Here is a 12,158-nt window from a genome sequence, read left to right on the forward strand (position 1 = left end):
AAATATTTATAAGAAGCTAATTTCTGTGTTAATACACAGTTATCAAAGTTCTTATAAAATATTAATTTCTCTGTATATAAATATTATTTGTTATATTTCTGATTAAATTTTTTAACTAGATAGAATCAGTATATTTATCTTCATATAAATAAATATATCAATACTATAATATTTAAGTTTATCAAATATGATAAATTTATCCTGATTTTAAAAGTCAGTTCATGATCATACCTATTCCTTTTTTTCCGCTCAATCTATGTGATGTTCTAGGAGAGGTAAAATAAAGTTGAGGTTGAATGCATCCAGTCAAGCAAAGTTAGTGAACCATGACTTAATATTTGCTATCCTTTAAAACTCAAAACTTTTCATTTGGATCCTGAGTTTGACATCTAGAAATAAGTTGGGTATGATAAACAGAGCTGCTATATTTATTTGGGGAGGAAAGAGGAAATAATAAAGCCAAGTTTGCTGGTATTAAAAAAAAAAAAACTGAAACTCTACTACTGGCAATTAACTTCTACTGGCAACTGAGCCAAATGGGAAAAGGGAGGGACATATATAATATTCTTTGGCTTACCTATTTATTGCTTACCAAAAAAGCAAAGGAGGGTGAGATTAGGTATGTCTTTCATTCTACTATCCTTACAACGGCCCTAAAGAAACACCTTGCTGAAGGGCAGACGTATCATGCAGGAAATATTCAACTCAGAAGAGTATAAAGAAAGTGGGGGGACAGAATTTTAGTCCATTTCAATGGGAATTTGAATAAGATACAAGCAGTGAGGGTAGCATATGCTGCAACTGAAAAATAATGGCAGAAAAAAACTTTTGAAAACTTTAAATAATGTTTTGAATTTGCAAAAAATGTAAGAATTTGGGTTGTCATCCCCTTGTTCTGCCTATTGGTGAATAAGAATTCTAAATAGCACACTAAATGTCAAAATTTGATTTTTTTTCTGAATCTTCTCTACTGTTCTAAATTTGTCATATGCTGATCCATTTATATTTTATCCCCCTTTCTTAAGTCATGTAACAGATTTTGTGTTGCTTTTCTCTGGGATTTTAACACACCTTATTCTATAAAAATGTTTATCTCCAGATAATTATTATAATTTTACATTAAAAAAAATTGTAAGTACCCTATTAACTAACTTCCAGTGACAAATACAACTAATTAAAATAACTTTTGCTATTATTTCTTTTAATAATGTGTTAATTCAAAGAGCTACAGAAATAAGTACGTGAAAAATTAAGAAAAAAAAGTGCTTTCTCAGCATTTGGAAAGATAGTTTCTTTATTGTTAACATTTGCATCAGGATGAAATAAATCCTTTAGTTTGAACCTGAAAAGATTTATTCTATCATACTATGCTTGGTCTAGTGAAATATGGAATACTGCATTGTCAGTCAAAAGTAAGTTTCAATAATCTCATTGTGACAAGGAAAGCCATGAGAATTAAAAATTTATATTCAATATTTTCCTGTAGAATATTTTTCTTTCTTTATCTTTTTAGCTTTGAACTTCCCAAAATTGCAAGGTCCTTGCAGTTGTCAGAATTCTAAGACAGCCCAAAAGTATCCTGCAACATAGGATACTGACTCCAGGTAATCCCTTCTCTTTGAGTGTGTATGGGTCATATGAATGTGGTATAACTTCACTCCCATAATATGCTATTTTCTGCTGCTTATAAAGTGATTTTGCAAACATAAATAAAAAGCTCTAAAAATTAACCCTGAATTGATGAAAAGGGAAATTATACTGGGAGGGTCTGACAAAATTGTGTGAGCCCTTTAAAAAGCCAGAGAAAGACAAAGATGCAAAGATGACCTGGAACAAAGCAAATAACCGTATTGTGAACTGTCTAGAAAGAAAGCTTACATACCTAGAGAACGCGAGCAACCTCAGGGTGATGGCAAGTAAGGCAATGAGGACCCTGGCCCTAGAGCTGCAAGGAGGTGAATTCTTCCAAGAGCATTAATGAGCTTGGAAGAAGTTGATCAACAGATGAGAACGCAACACTGACTGAAATCTTGATTTCAGCTTCGTGAGACACTCTGAGCAGAAAGCCAAGCCAGGCTGTACCTGTAGTTCTAACCCAGGGGAAGTGACATAATAAATGTACATTATTTTGAGTCATTAAGCATAGGTAATTTATTATACAGCAATAGAAAGCAGATACATTCTTAGTATTTCATGTAAGTCATAGGAATTTTCTTCTCTAATAAAAGAAAATATAATTATAGAGAAATATACTAAGTTAAAACTAATTCTTCCCAATGAAAGACAATCACTGATAAACTTATTTGTTGAATATCAGCTATCACATTACTTGTTTGTATCAGATTATATAAATAAATATCTTCAATAACTTGCCTTATCAATCTATATTCCACAGAATAGAAACTTTGTTTTTATTGTCTATCTTGTAAATATTATCAGCATATTCTCATATCCAAGAAGAAAGGGATGGAACACCCAAAGAATTTAAGTCAGAAAAATCAGGCTCATGCAATGAGAGAGGTGAGCACTCCTATCAGGAATCAAACACAGCAATGACAGGAGTCTTATATCCTTTCTTTGAGCTACTCTTAGGTGTCCATTAGTATGGGAAAACCTAATTCCCATAGGGAAACTGCAAACAGCTTCTAAGAATCATTTCCATACAACAAAATGGAAGTTACAAGTGCAATGAGCAGCACTATGAACTTCAAAAATAGCTGTGGGAGGAACAATCCATACAAATGGAAAGTTGCATTAAAACCCAAGAAATAATTGATTATCACATTCTATTTTCATTCACATAAGGGAACATATTATGATCTCTTCTATATTCATGCATGGTTAATCTCCCCTAAACAAAGCTTTGCTAAATATTTGTCTATCTTAGTAGTTCTCTTATTTTACAGGTAATCAAAGATTAACTTGAATAATAATTTTATACATTAAGAACCAAGTCCTTTAAAATAATCATTTTATCTTACTCTTTTCTCCCCCTTCCTTATAGCCAATGAACATGAATTATCTGGAGACTTCAGATCATTTTAAAAATGATTTTAATAGAAATGATCTTAATAGAAATTAAGAAACACAATATAAGTTCAGTACTCAAGTATTTGAATGATGCTATGTGCTGATAATTATTTCCTTACCTTTAGCTATAAACAACCATTGTTTTTTTTTTTTTTTTTTTTTTATCAACCTAGACTCATAAGATTAAAGCCTGTGCACAAGGAGGAGAGTTAAATGAAACCCAGTGGATTACTGTCCAGTATAAAAAACAGTCTTATGGAAACCTGCTCTGAATGATAATCAATGCACACTCACATAGCATAAATAATAATGAGATTTATAGTGACGAGACGGTATGCTTTGGCATTGTTCTGTCAGAGACAGACAGAAGTTGTGGCTTTCTGCCAATCAAGCTGAGCTTAAAGGGCATGTCACAATGTTCAGATCATGTTACATTAATGAAAAGATTACACCAAAGAGAAACAGCATATCCCTAACTTGTTTCAATATTCTATCAAATATTATGAAACATTCCCTTTTACTCCCACCTCTTTGATTTCTGTGTTATTCTCTCTACTGTTTTCCTAACATAAAACTAAAAATTCCCATAAGAATTTTTAAACAATTAAGTTTTGTAACTAATTCCATCTAATTAAAATGCAAGAAGAATAGACATCATCTAAAAACTTGTGATGTGAAATTTTAAGAGAAGACAAGAAAAACAGTGTAAATTTCTGTGGAATTCTCCCAACCCTAAACCTGTACTTTAGAAGATTTTAGCATTACAAAGTGGCAAGGCCTTTAGAGAACTTATCCCGTGTATGCACATTTGGTTATGATGTATGTTAGAGAACAATGTAATAGAGGAGAGGAAATAATTTATAATTAAAATCTCATATTTCCAATAGACTAATGAGCCTTCAAGATCTTCAATGGATACTTTAATTCACACATCCATTCAGGGAGAACATTTTTATGATGCTATTGTGTTCATAGTACTGCTGAGAATTATAATATTGGAGGGAGGATGAAGCAGAAAACAGAGTTTTCATTCTTCAGAACCTACTAGGTATATGAGATGGGAGATAAAGAAAACATAAGAAAGAATTCACTAACCCCCACCTAGGTAATACAGTGCAATGGCAAATGAAAGAGGGATACAAGTCTGTCTATATGCCACCAGATATCTGGACAAATAAACAAAACTTCAGACAATCAACCAGATGGTAATATACACAATAGTAAACTGCATATACAAAGCTTTCAACCAGTTTATTATTTTTCTATAAAGTTTAAAATAGTCGAGACAATAAATCTAAACTAATTGCATCAACAAGGTGAAAAATCTAACTTATAAAGTATACTTGAAAATATTTGAGAAGATCTATAATCTCTGGAATTTAAAAAAAAATGTGACAAAAATGAAAGGGTAGTATAAATTGTCACTTTGGAATTGGGCTTAGCAGTATGAATTCACGGGACTTGGGGAGGGAAGAGAAGCTGTGTCACGTATTGATGAATAATGCTCTGTGTTACAGTTAAGGAACACATGGTTCAATGTGGAAAAATGATGAGAAAAATCTTAAAACTAAGGGAGAGGGAAACAGGAAGTTCTGTATTAAGCATCAGAGCAACTAACCCAGAAAAGTATGAAGGATGGCTCGGGATCTTCAAAAAAAAAAGAAAACATGCTTCTAGCAGAGTCAGGTTGGATAAAAGTCAGAGCTGAGAAAGGGCTGGGGACAGGAGTCTGGTGATGGGCAAGGGTGCTCCAGGTAGAAGAAACCACATGTGCAAATGCACTTCGTTGAATGGAGCCAGGGCTGTCCATGAGTGACACTGCAGAAAGGGGTACAGATGTGGGAAGAAGTAAGAACAGTAACTGCAGTCAGTCTTAGAATGTTACACTGAAATCAAAGGTCATGGGAATAGTATAGCAGTGGCAGGAAGCAGGGTGTCACAGGAAGTTCCCTTTTTCAGAGCGTTCACTGGCAGCCATGATTGGAAAAATGGTATGACTGAGAGAAAATTTTAGAGATGTCACAATTATCTATAAACTAAAGGTGACAAAAATCATGAGGGTCTAGGAAATAATGAGTGATTCTGGAATGGAGAGGAAAGGGGAGACCTGCTATATGTGTAAATTCATAAGATTTAGTGTCTAATTCTATGAAAAGGCAAGACAAAGAAGGAAATTATAGAAGAAGCTTATGAATGCTGTCCAAAATGTGACAGAAATGAACAGGATGAACAGGAATCAGAGCATGCGTTACAACATAAAAAGAAATCTAAGCCGTAGATATGTTGCAAAAATATTTCTGTATCCAAAGGAAAACATACTAGTCTGAGTATCTTATTTATTTCCAATAGCTTTTATGTTTTAAGATAAGCACCATTTAAATTCAAAGCCCAGTCTAATGTCTTTGAGAGGTAATTGAAGTAAAATGCTTTCGTTGAAATTGTGAAGCTCATTGTTGAACATGTATCAGCAAAGACAGTCCATCTTCAGAATGATTACTGTTTTTAAATACTAAAGAGACAGAAATTACATAACACACAAATGTATCTCAATGTTAAACAAGCTCCCCTTATAGTACTTATTAAGATAATCTTTAATCTACCTCTTTATCTAACCTAATTATTTAAAACTAGAAATCATTATATGAATTTTTCCACTAAAGCTGAGCATGATAAAAACTCGAGTGTTTCAAAAAGCCAGTGAGCAGTGACATTCCAGTGGCCACAGAAATGACATGACATTACAAAAATCTTTAGATTATGCATAAATTGCTATCATTTAATAAATTGATGAACAGGTTCACTTAAATCTGCAAATACCTATTAACTTCACAAAATACTGTCATATTTACCCAAATTTAAGAAATAGATAGATCTTTCTTCATCCACATGGAAAACATAATCAGAATGTAGATATCAACAAAACCAGGAATGTTGACCAAAATACTTTATTTCAATGATTTGATCTTCCAAAAATAACTTAACTCTAGTGTTGGAAATTTTTTCAACTAGTATTACAGACTTCAGAGACAGGTTTTGAAGGAATGGTTTCACACTAAGAATCAAGAGGAAAAACAGTCATCTCCAATAGACAAAACCTTAGGGTGCCCAGAGGAAAACAACACAAAAGCGAGATTTAAAACAAAACATTTCACTTTTATCTTGAACAAGTTTTAAGTCATTTGTCCAGACTCCTGATGGGCTTAAGCCTAGAGAGACCTGGAACTTAAAAAAGAAAAGGATCTTTTTCTTTCCGACTTTCATTATTTTAGACTGAAATGGCAAAGTGCCTAGATACTATGGAGGTAAGTGCCAGAAGTAGCATTAAAAATTTGGCTCTTGTTAAATGCCTTCGAAGAAACCTCTGTTTTCACCAGGAAACAGCAATTACATGAATAATAAGGCCTGCCAAGGTTTTATTCAGGAAAAGGGGAGTGGTCCACACCATGAATATTTTCCTCTATTTGTTAATACTTCCTGAGTTCTGATAGAAGTATGTAATAACAATTAGGGTAAATATGACCCTGAACTATGCATGCTGCTGGTTTTTCACCCGATAATTTTTATTCCTCCTGTACTAATACAAATAACTCTGACATGAGTTTACTTATCTATAAAAAAAATTCTTACAATCAATTAAAATAAAAGAGTATGGTTTCATTTTCCCATTTATCTTTCTCTTCACTATTTAACAATTAAGTTCACTCTTCAATATTCTTTTTAAGACAATAAACCAACCATATGAATGAAATAAATGCCTGCCTTATGCCCAAGTTTTCACTCATTGCTTTACCACCCCAAACGTTCTTGAATATTTTTTTTCCTCAAATGAAAGGTAGTCTCTAGCACTCTACATTCAAATATTCTTTAAGGTCTATGTGGCACTGAACTTGAATTCTCTGCACAACAGTTTTCTCAGGTGTCCAATGGGTATTATAATAAGAAGTCTCTTCCTCAGAAAATGCTATTAGAATGAAATGAGTTAATATATGTTCACTTCACATGTGGCACATTATAAATATTTTATAAGCACCTCAAATTATTATTATAATTTTAACCCTTATCCTAAATATCTAATGTATATCTTATGTATCTTATCCTGAATTTATTATGTATTCTAACCTTAGTAGGAAACTCAAGATTTTTCTCCCTGTCTGATTTCTTTTCCAAAGTGGAAATGCTGAGAATGGGATACTAATTAGAATAAGATATAATCCATGTATGTATAATATGTCAAAATATACTCTACTGCCATGTATATTTTAAACGAACAAATAAGAAAATGAAATTATTCTGTTATTTTTTCCCTTCCCCCCCACCCCACAGAGAAACAACATGTATCCCATTTGTTTACAATAAAAAAAAGAAAATTAAATTAAATTAAAATGCATTAATTAATCTAAAATATAATGCATAAATAAAAACCAATGAAATACAAAAAAGTTGTCATATATAGAATTCAAAAGACAACAATGACTCTACAAAAATAAAGAACAGTTTCGAGAGAGTGAGTAAAGGAGTTATCATTATAATGAACTCCCTTTGCCTTGCCTTCCAATCATGCAGACAGGTTGGTAACAGGCACAGCAGTGCCCCTTCTTAGGAGGCACCCCATCCTTTGAAGGCCAAGAAGAAAAAGTTAGATCCCTGGACCTACAAAGATTTTTTTATGGAGTTATTAAGATAAAATTCCAAAATAACCGAAGTTCAAAAGAAGAGACATTCATTGCAAATTAAAGGTAGGAAGGGAAGAGATTTACACCGAATGACTTATTTTTAAATGAATCCCAAAGTCCATAAATGTTGTAAGAGATCAGAAGGGCAGAGGTTGGATATGCATACCCAAAATAAGATGTAAATATTCAGGACATGCTCTTGGATTCCTATTTTAAACCACTATTTTAGAATTCCACCTATAGTAATGTTAATAATAGCAATACTGATTATGCATTATATCTATATAATATAATTAATAACAAAGCATCTTACAGATTAATTAGGGGTAAGAGTTTCACTCCAGGTCAATTCATATCAAAACTTTTTCAGTAAGATAGGGATTAAACCCAGAGGTACTTTAACACAGAGCTACATCCCCAGTCCGTTTAACTTTTTTCTTTAAAGCAGGGTTTAAGTTGATTAGGGTCTTGATAAATTGCTGAGTCTGGCCTTGAATTTGGGAGGCTTCAGTCTCCCAAGCCACTGGGATTATAGGTGTGGCCACCACTCACAGCTTATGCAAAATGTTTTTTGAAATATTTGTAGTGGTATATTTTAATAGTTTTTCTATAATATCCATAAAGCCAATCCTAAATCATTTTTCACACTATTTTCAAAATTTTAATTACTGGAATAATATTTGAACTACTTAATGGAGATGTTGCAACTGTATATGTTGAAAAGGCAAATATAAGCATTAAATTGGTACAAGAGACAAAAGTTTGGGTTAAAAAGTTAATACAGCATAAATACCCTAAAAATACAGACCATGATACAGGCCTACCTATTATCATCACATATTCATCTGTATTTACTAAAAGAATCCCATTTCTGTAAACCTGTTGTTGTTTTTAAAAGATAACAATTTTCCTAACAATGAAAATAACAAAAAATTTATAATATTTAAGTAAACATTTTAATAATTTTAACAATAAATCATAAAACTCTCAGCAAGAGTTTTGTTTCTTCTTTTTTTTTTTCCCAGTCTTTCCATATTTCATGTGACATACAATGGTTTAAGAACCCAATAGGCAGTTACTCAGTTTTGTGTAGAGTGCTAAGTATGCTCACTCCCAAGAATCTTCCTGGAAAGAACACTGGAAAGAACACTGGAAAGGAAACTGAATTTGGAGTCTGGGTTTCAAGTCCTCGATCAGTTCTAGAACTTATTAATTAACTGTCTTTATTAAATCACTTAACATCCCTGAGATTTAATTTCTTCATATGCAAATAGAAATAATACCAAATGTCCTACATTTCTGACAGAATTATATGAGAGTTGACATAGTACAATTTACATCCTAGTTCTTTTTAGCAGGGGAATCACCATCTAAAATACCAAAATGGTGATTCTATTGCAAATAGGTCCTGATGCTACTATGAGGGTAATTTTCAACATCTTCCTCTGAACTGGTCAGATTTTCTAAATGTCTCTTCCAGTCCCTCTGCTACTTGTTCCTCTCAAGTTACCTGGCTGAGCTAAAACCCCAAATATTTCCTTGCTGAGGATTACCAAATATTTACTGGTAATCTTGGGTGTGTCTCCATTTGAAAGCACAACACAACTTTATCAGGAGGTTTTTGTAATGATAATGTGGTACATTCCTTCAGACATAAAGAAGTATGAAATAGAAAATTATGCTAATATATAAACACAACAGCAAGTCAAAGAAGAAAATGTTTTTATCTGCCAGAACTCTAATCATAAAGGGATTGAATAACAAGCTTTTCAGAGGAGGAAATACAAGTTAAACAGAAAATACTGTCATATATTAAGAAGCATACTGATACACAAATAAGTGAAACAGGAAGTCACAGAATTACTAGCTAGAGGTTCTGAAGTTCAGACTTTAGATGCAAATGTGCATCTTGTTAGCTCTGTGTCCATGGTCAGAAACCTGATTTGTTCTGAAATGAGTGCTATTAAATTTTGAATTGATGATCTGGGCAAATTAAATAAGTTTTATGTGATCTTTCACAAAGATGCAGCAAGATTAAACAAAGATAGGGCATGGATATTTGCTTGGATGAGGTTCAAGACATACAGCCCCAAAATATGCTACCTTGACATTAAAGAAAACAGCCAAAGCAAGAGGGTCTCTCTGATCTTCCTGGGTCCCTTCTCCACTGAAGCAGGTCAGAAAACCCTCAAAAGAGAAATACCCTTGCTACGATCAATAGAGGAAAGGGGCATCCTGATCTCTGAGGACCAGGGACCTAGGAGCAATTCAACAAGCAGGCCTTGCTAACCAGCCTCCACCCCCAAGTTTGTTGCTATTAGTTTATACCCTTTTATCCTCCAGTCTTTTTTTCCTCAGCTGCTGACCTCTTTTCATTCAAATTAAGAATAAAGACACAGATTTGCCTTGTACTCTGGGTCTTCATCTCCAAAATCTCCTGCATCATATAAAACTTCTGTTAAATAACTGTGAATGTTTTTCTGCTATTAACTTATTTCTTTTTGTTACATGGGCCTCAGTCATAAACCTAGGGGTTTATGAGGAAAATAATTGTCTCTTCCCCTAAATCACTACATAACCTTTAAGAAAACTGGCAATGAACATTGGATGCTATCTTGAAATCATGTGTAAAAGCAAACTAGCCAGGCATGGGCATGGTGCCACATACCTGTTGTGCCAGTTATTCAGGAGGCTAAAGTAGGAGAACCACTAGTTTGAGGTCAGTCTGGGCAATTTCATGAAACCCTGACTCAAAATAAAATAAAAAAGGGCTATTGATATAGCTCAGTAGTAGAGCACTTGCCTAGCAAGTGCCCTGGATTTAATGCCAAGTACTTTAAAAAAAAATTACATCAATTTCTAAGATATTACCAGAAATTAAATTTATTTCCAGATAATTAATAAACTCAAAACATTCAAATGGTAGGGAGCAGAAAGTCTTGGGAGTTTATAACAGTACTGAAGAGTAACGATATATTTTTTAAAAATCTAAATATTTATAATTTTATCTGTTTATGATAAATATGCTGATGGTTAAAAAAAAGTTTTAGGAATATAGATTCTGTATTTGGCACAGGAAGTAGGTCTCTCACCTCTGCACAACTACCTTCCATATGAGGAATTCACCACTTCTCAAGGGAGCCTGTTTTTTTTCACATAGCTATAATTAAGTCCTCCTTATTACTACTAAAGACCTTTTGCTCTCAATTTCCATCCTGCTATCCCTTAAATTCTCAGAGAACTAGTCCTTCCCTCTTACATCTGACAGCCCTTCAGACTTTTGAAGATATTTGTTCTCCTTGAATTTTCTCTCTCAAAGTTGAGAGTTTACTTTTTTGGAAATACTTTTCTTATAATCTGCTATCAGGTGCCCACATTATCTTACACCCTATCCTTGGACAAAATCTAGTGTGTCATAATATCTGTTAATAGAACAGATGCAATATGCAATGGAACCTATCAAGAATGGGTGGAGCAGTCCAGAAGAATGTTTAATTATCATTTCTATAAATACCAAATTTTCCAAATCTTTATTTTACCCTAGTGAAATTTTTTTATCACAAAGTAACTTTAGAAAATGTCAGCTATCTACTGTTAATGCTTACCAAATATTCAAAAGATTTTTTTGTCTGTATGTTTTCATGCAATTATGTATAAATGGATAACATCACCAAAATGACTTTAAATATGTAAAACACATTATGTAAACAGTTTCATGATTAGTAAGATACATTTAACATGGGCAATATTCACATGCATTACACTGAACAGACTCAAAAGCTAAAGGTTGAACAAAACAAATGAATCTACTAGAAAAAAGTCATAATTCTATGAATGAATAGAAAATTTTGAATACAATTATCAAGTTATGAAAATTTTTGTACCAGAAAAATTTATATGCTATAGAATACAATAAAAATTATCATCAGCCTATTGGTTTTAAATTTACAAATAAAACAAACTGATTTCAACTTAATAAGCTATTCGGACAAAATATTAAATTTTTACATACCTTACTTAAAGTAGACTCAAAATAGACAAATTCCTCCAATTATATTAATAAAAATATTCTTTTTGTTAAAAAATAAAGTCTTGATAAAGAAAAGATGCATAACATTTTAATAGTAAACATGATTGCTCAAGAAGTTAGTTTCCCTTAAGTCAGTCAAGATCATTAGCCTAGGGGCTGGGGATATAGCTCAGTTGGTAGAGTGCTTGCCTCAAAAGCACAAGGCCCTGGGTTCAATCCCCAGCACCACAAAAAAAAAAAAAAACAACAAGATCATTAGCCTATAAATTTGTTCTCATTGGTAGAAATTTCTAGAAAGAGGTTAGAAGACAGATTAATCTTAAGTAGGGAAAAATAAATGGAAGTGTATTGATAAGTTTTGCGGAAAAGTTAAAGTGGTAAATATTTGGTTATAAAATGTAACTGTTTAAAAAGCAAAGAAACAA

The 12,158-nt window shown here is 32.7% G+C and overlaps 1 protein-coding gene and 1 non-coding gene across 6 annotated transcripts in view; one reads left to right on the plus strand and one right to left on the minus strand.

Annotated features, from left to right (window-relative positions):
* The window catches only part of Erbb4 (erb-b2 receptor tyrosine kinase 4), a 1,062,955-nt gene that overhangs the window by 755,314 nt on the left and 295,483 nt on the right, over positions 1-12,158 (minus strand). The gene's annotated exons all lie outside the window — the stretch shown is intronic.
* Trnal-caa (transfer RNA leucine (anticodon CAA)) lies at positions 11,891-11,964 on the plus strand. Its single transcript has one exon. It is a non-coding gene; the product is annotated as a tRNA-Leu (tRNA).

The sequence above is a fragment of the Sciurus carolinensis genome, chromosome 3 (genome assembly GCF_902686445.1).
Source record: "Sciurus carolinensis chromosome 3, mSciCar1.2, whole genome shotgun sequence".
Classification (NCBI taxonomy): Eukaryota; Metazoa; Chordata; class Mammalia; order Rodentia; family Sciuridae; genus Sciurus; species Sciurus carolinensis.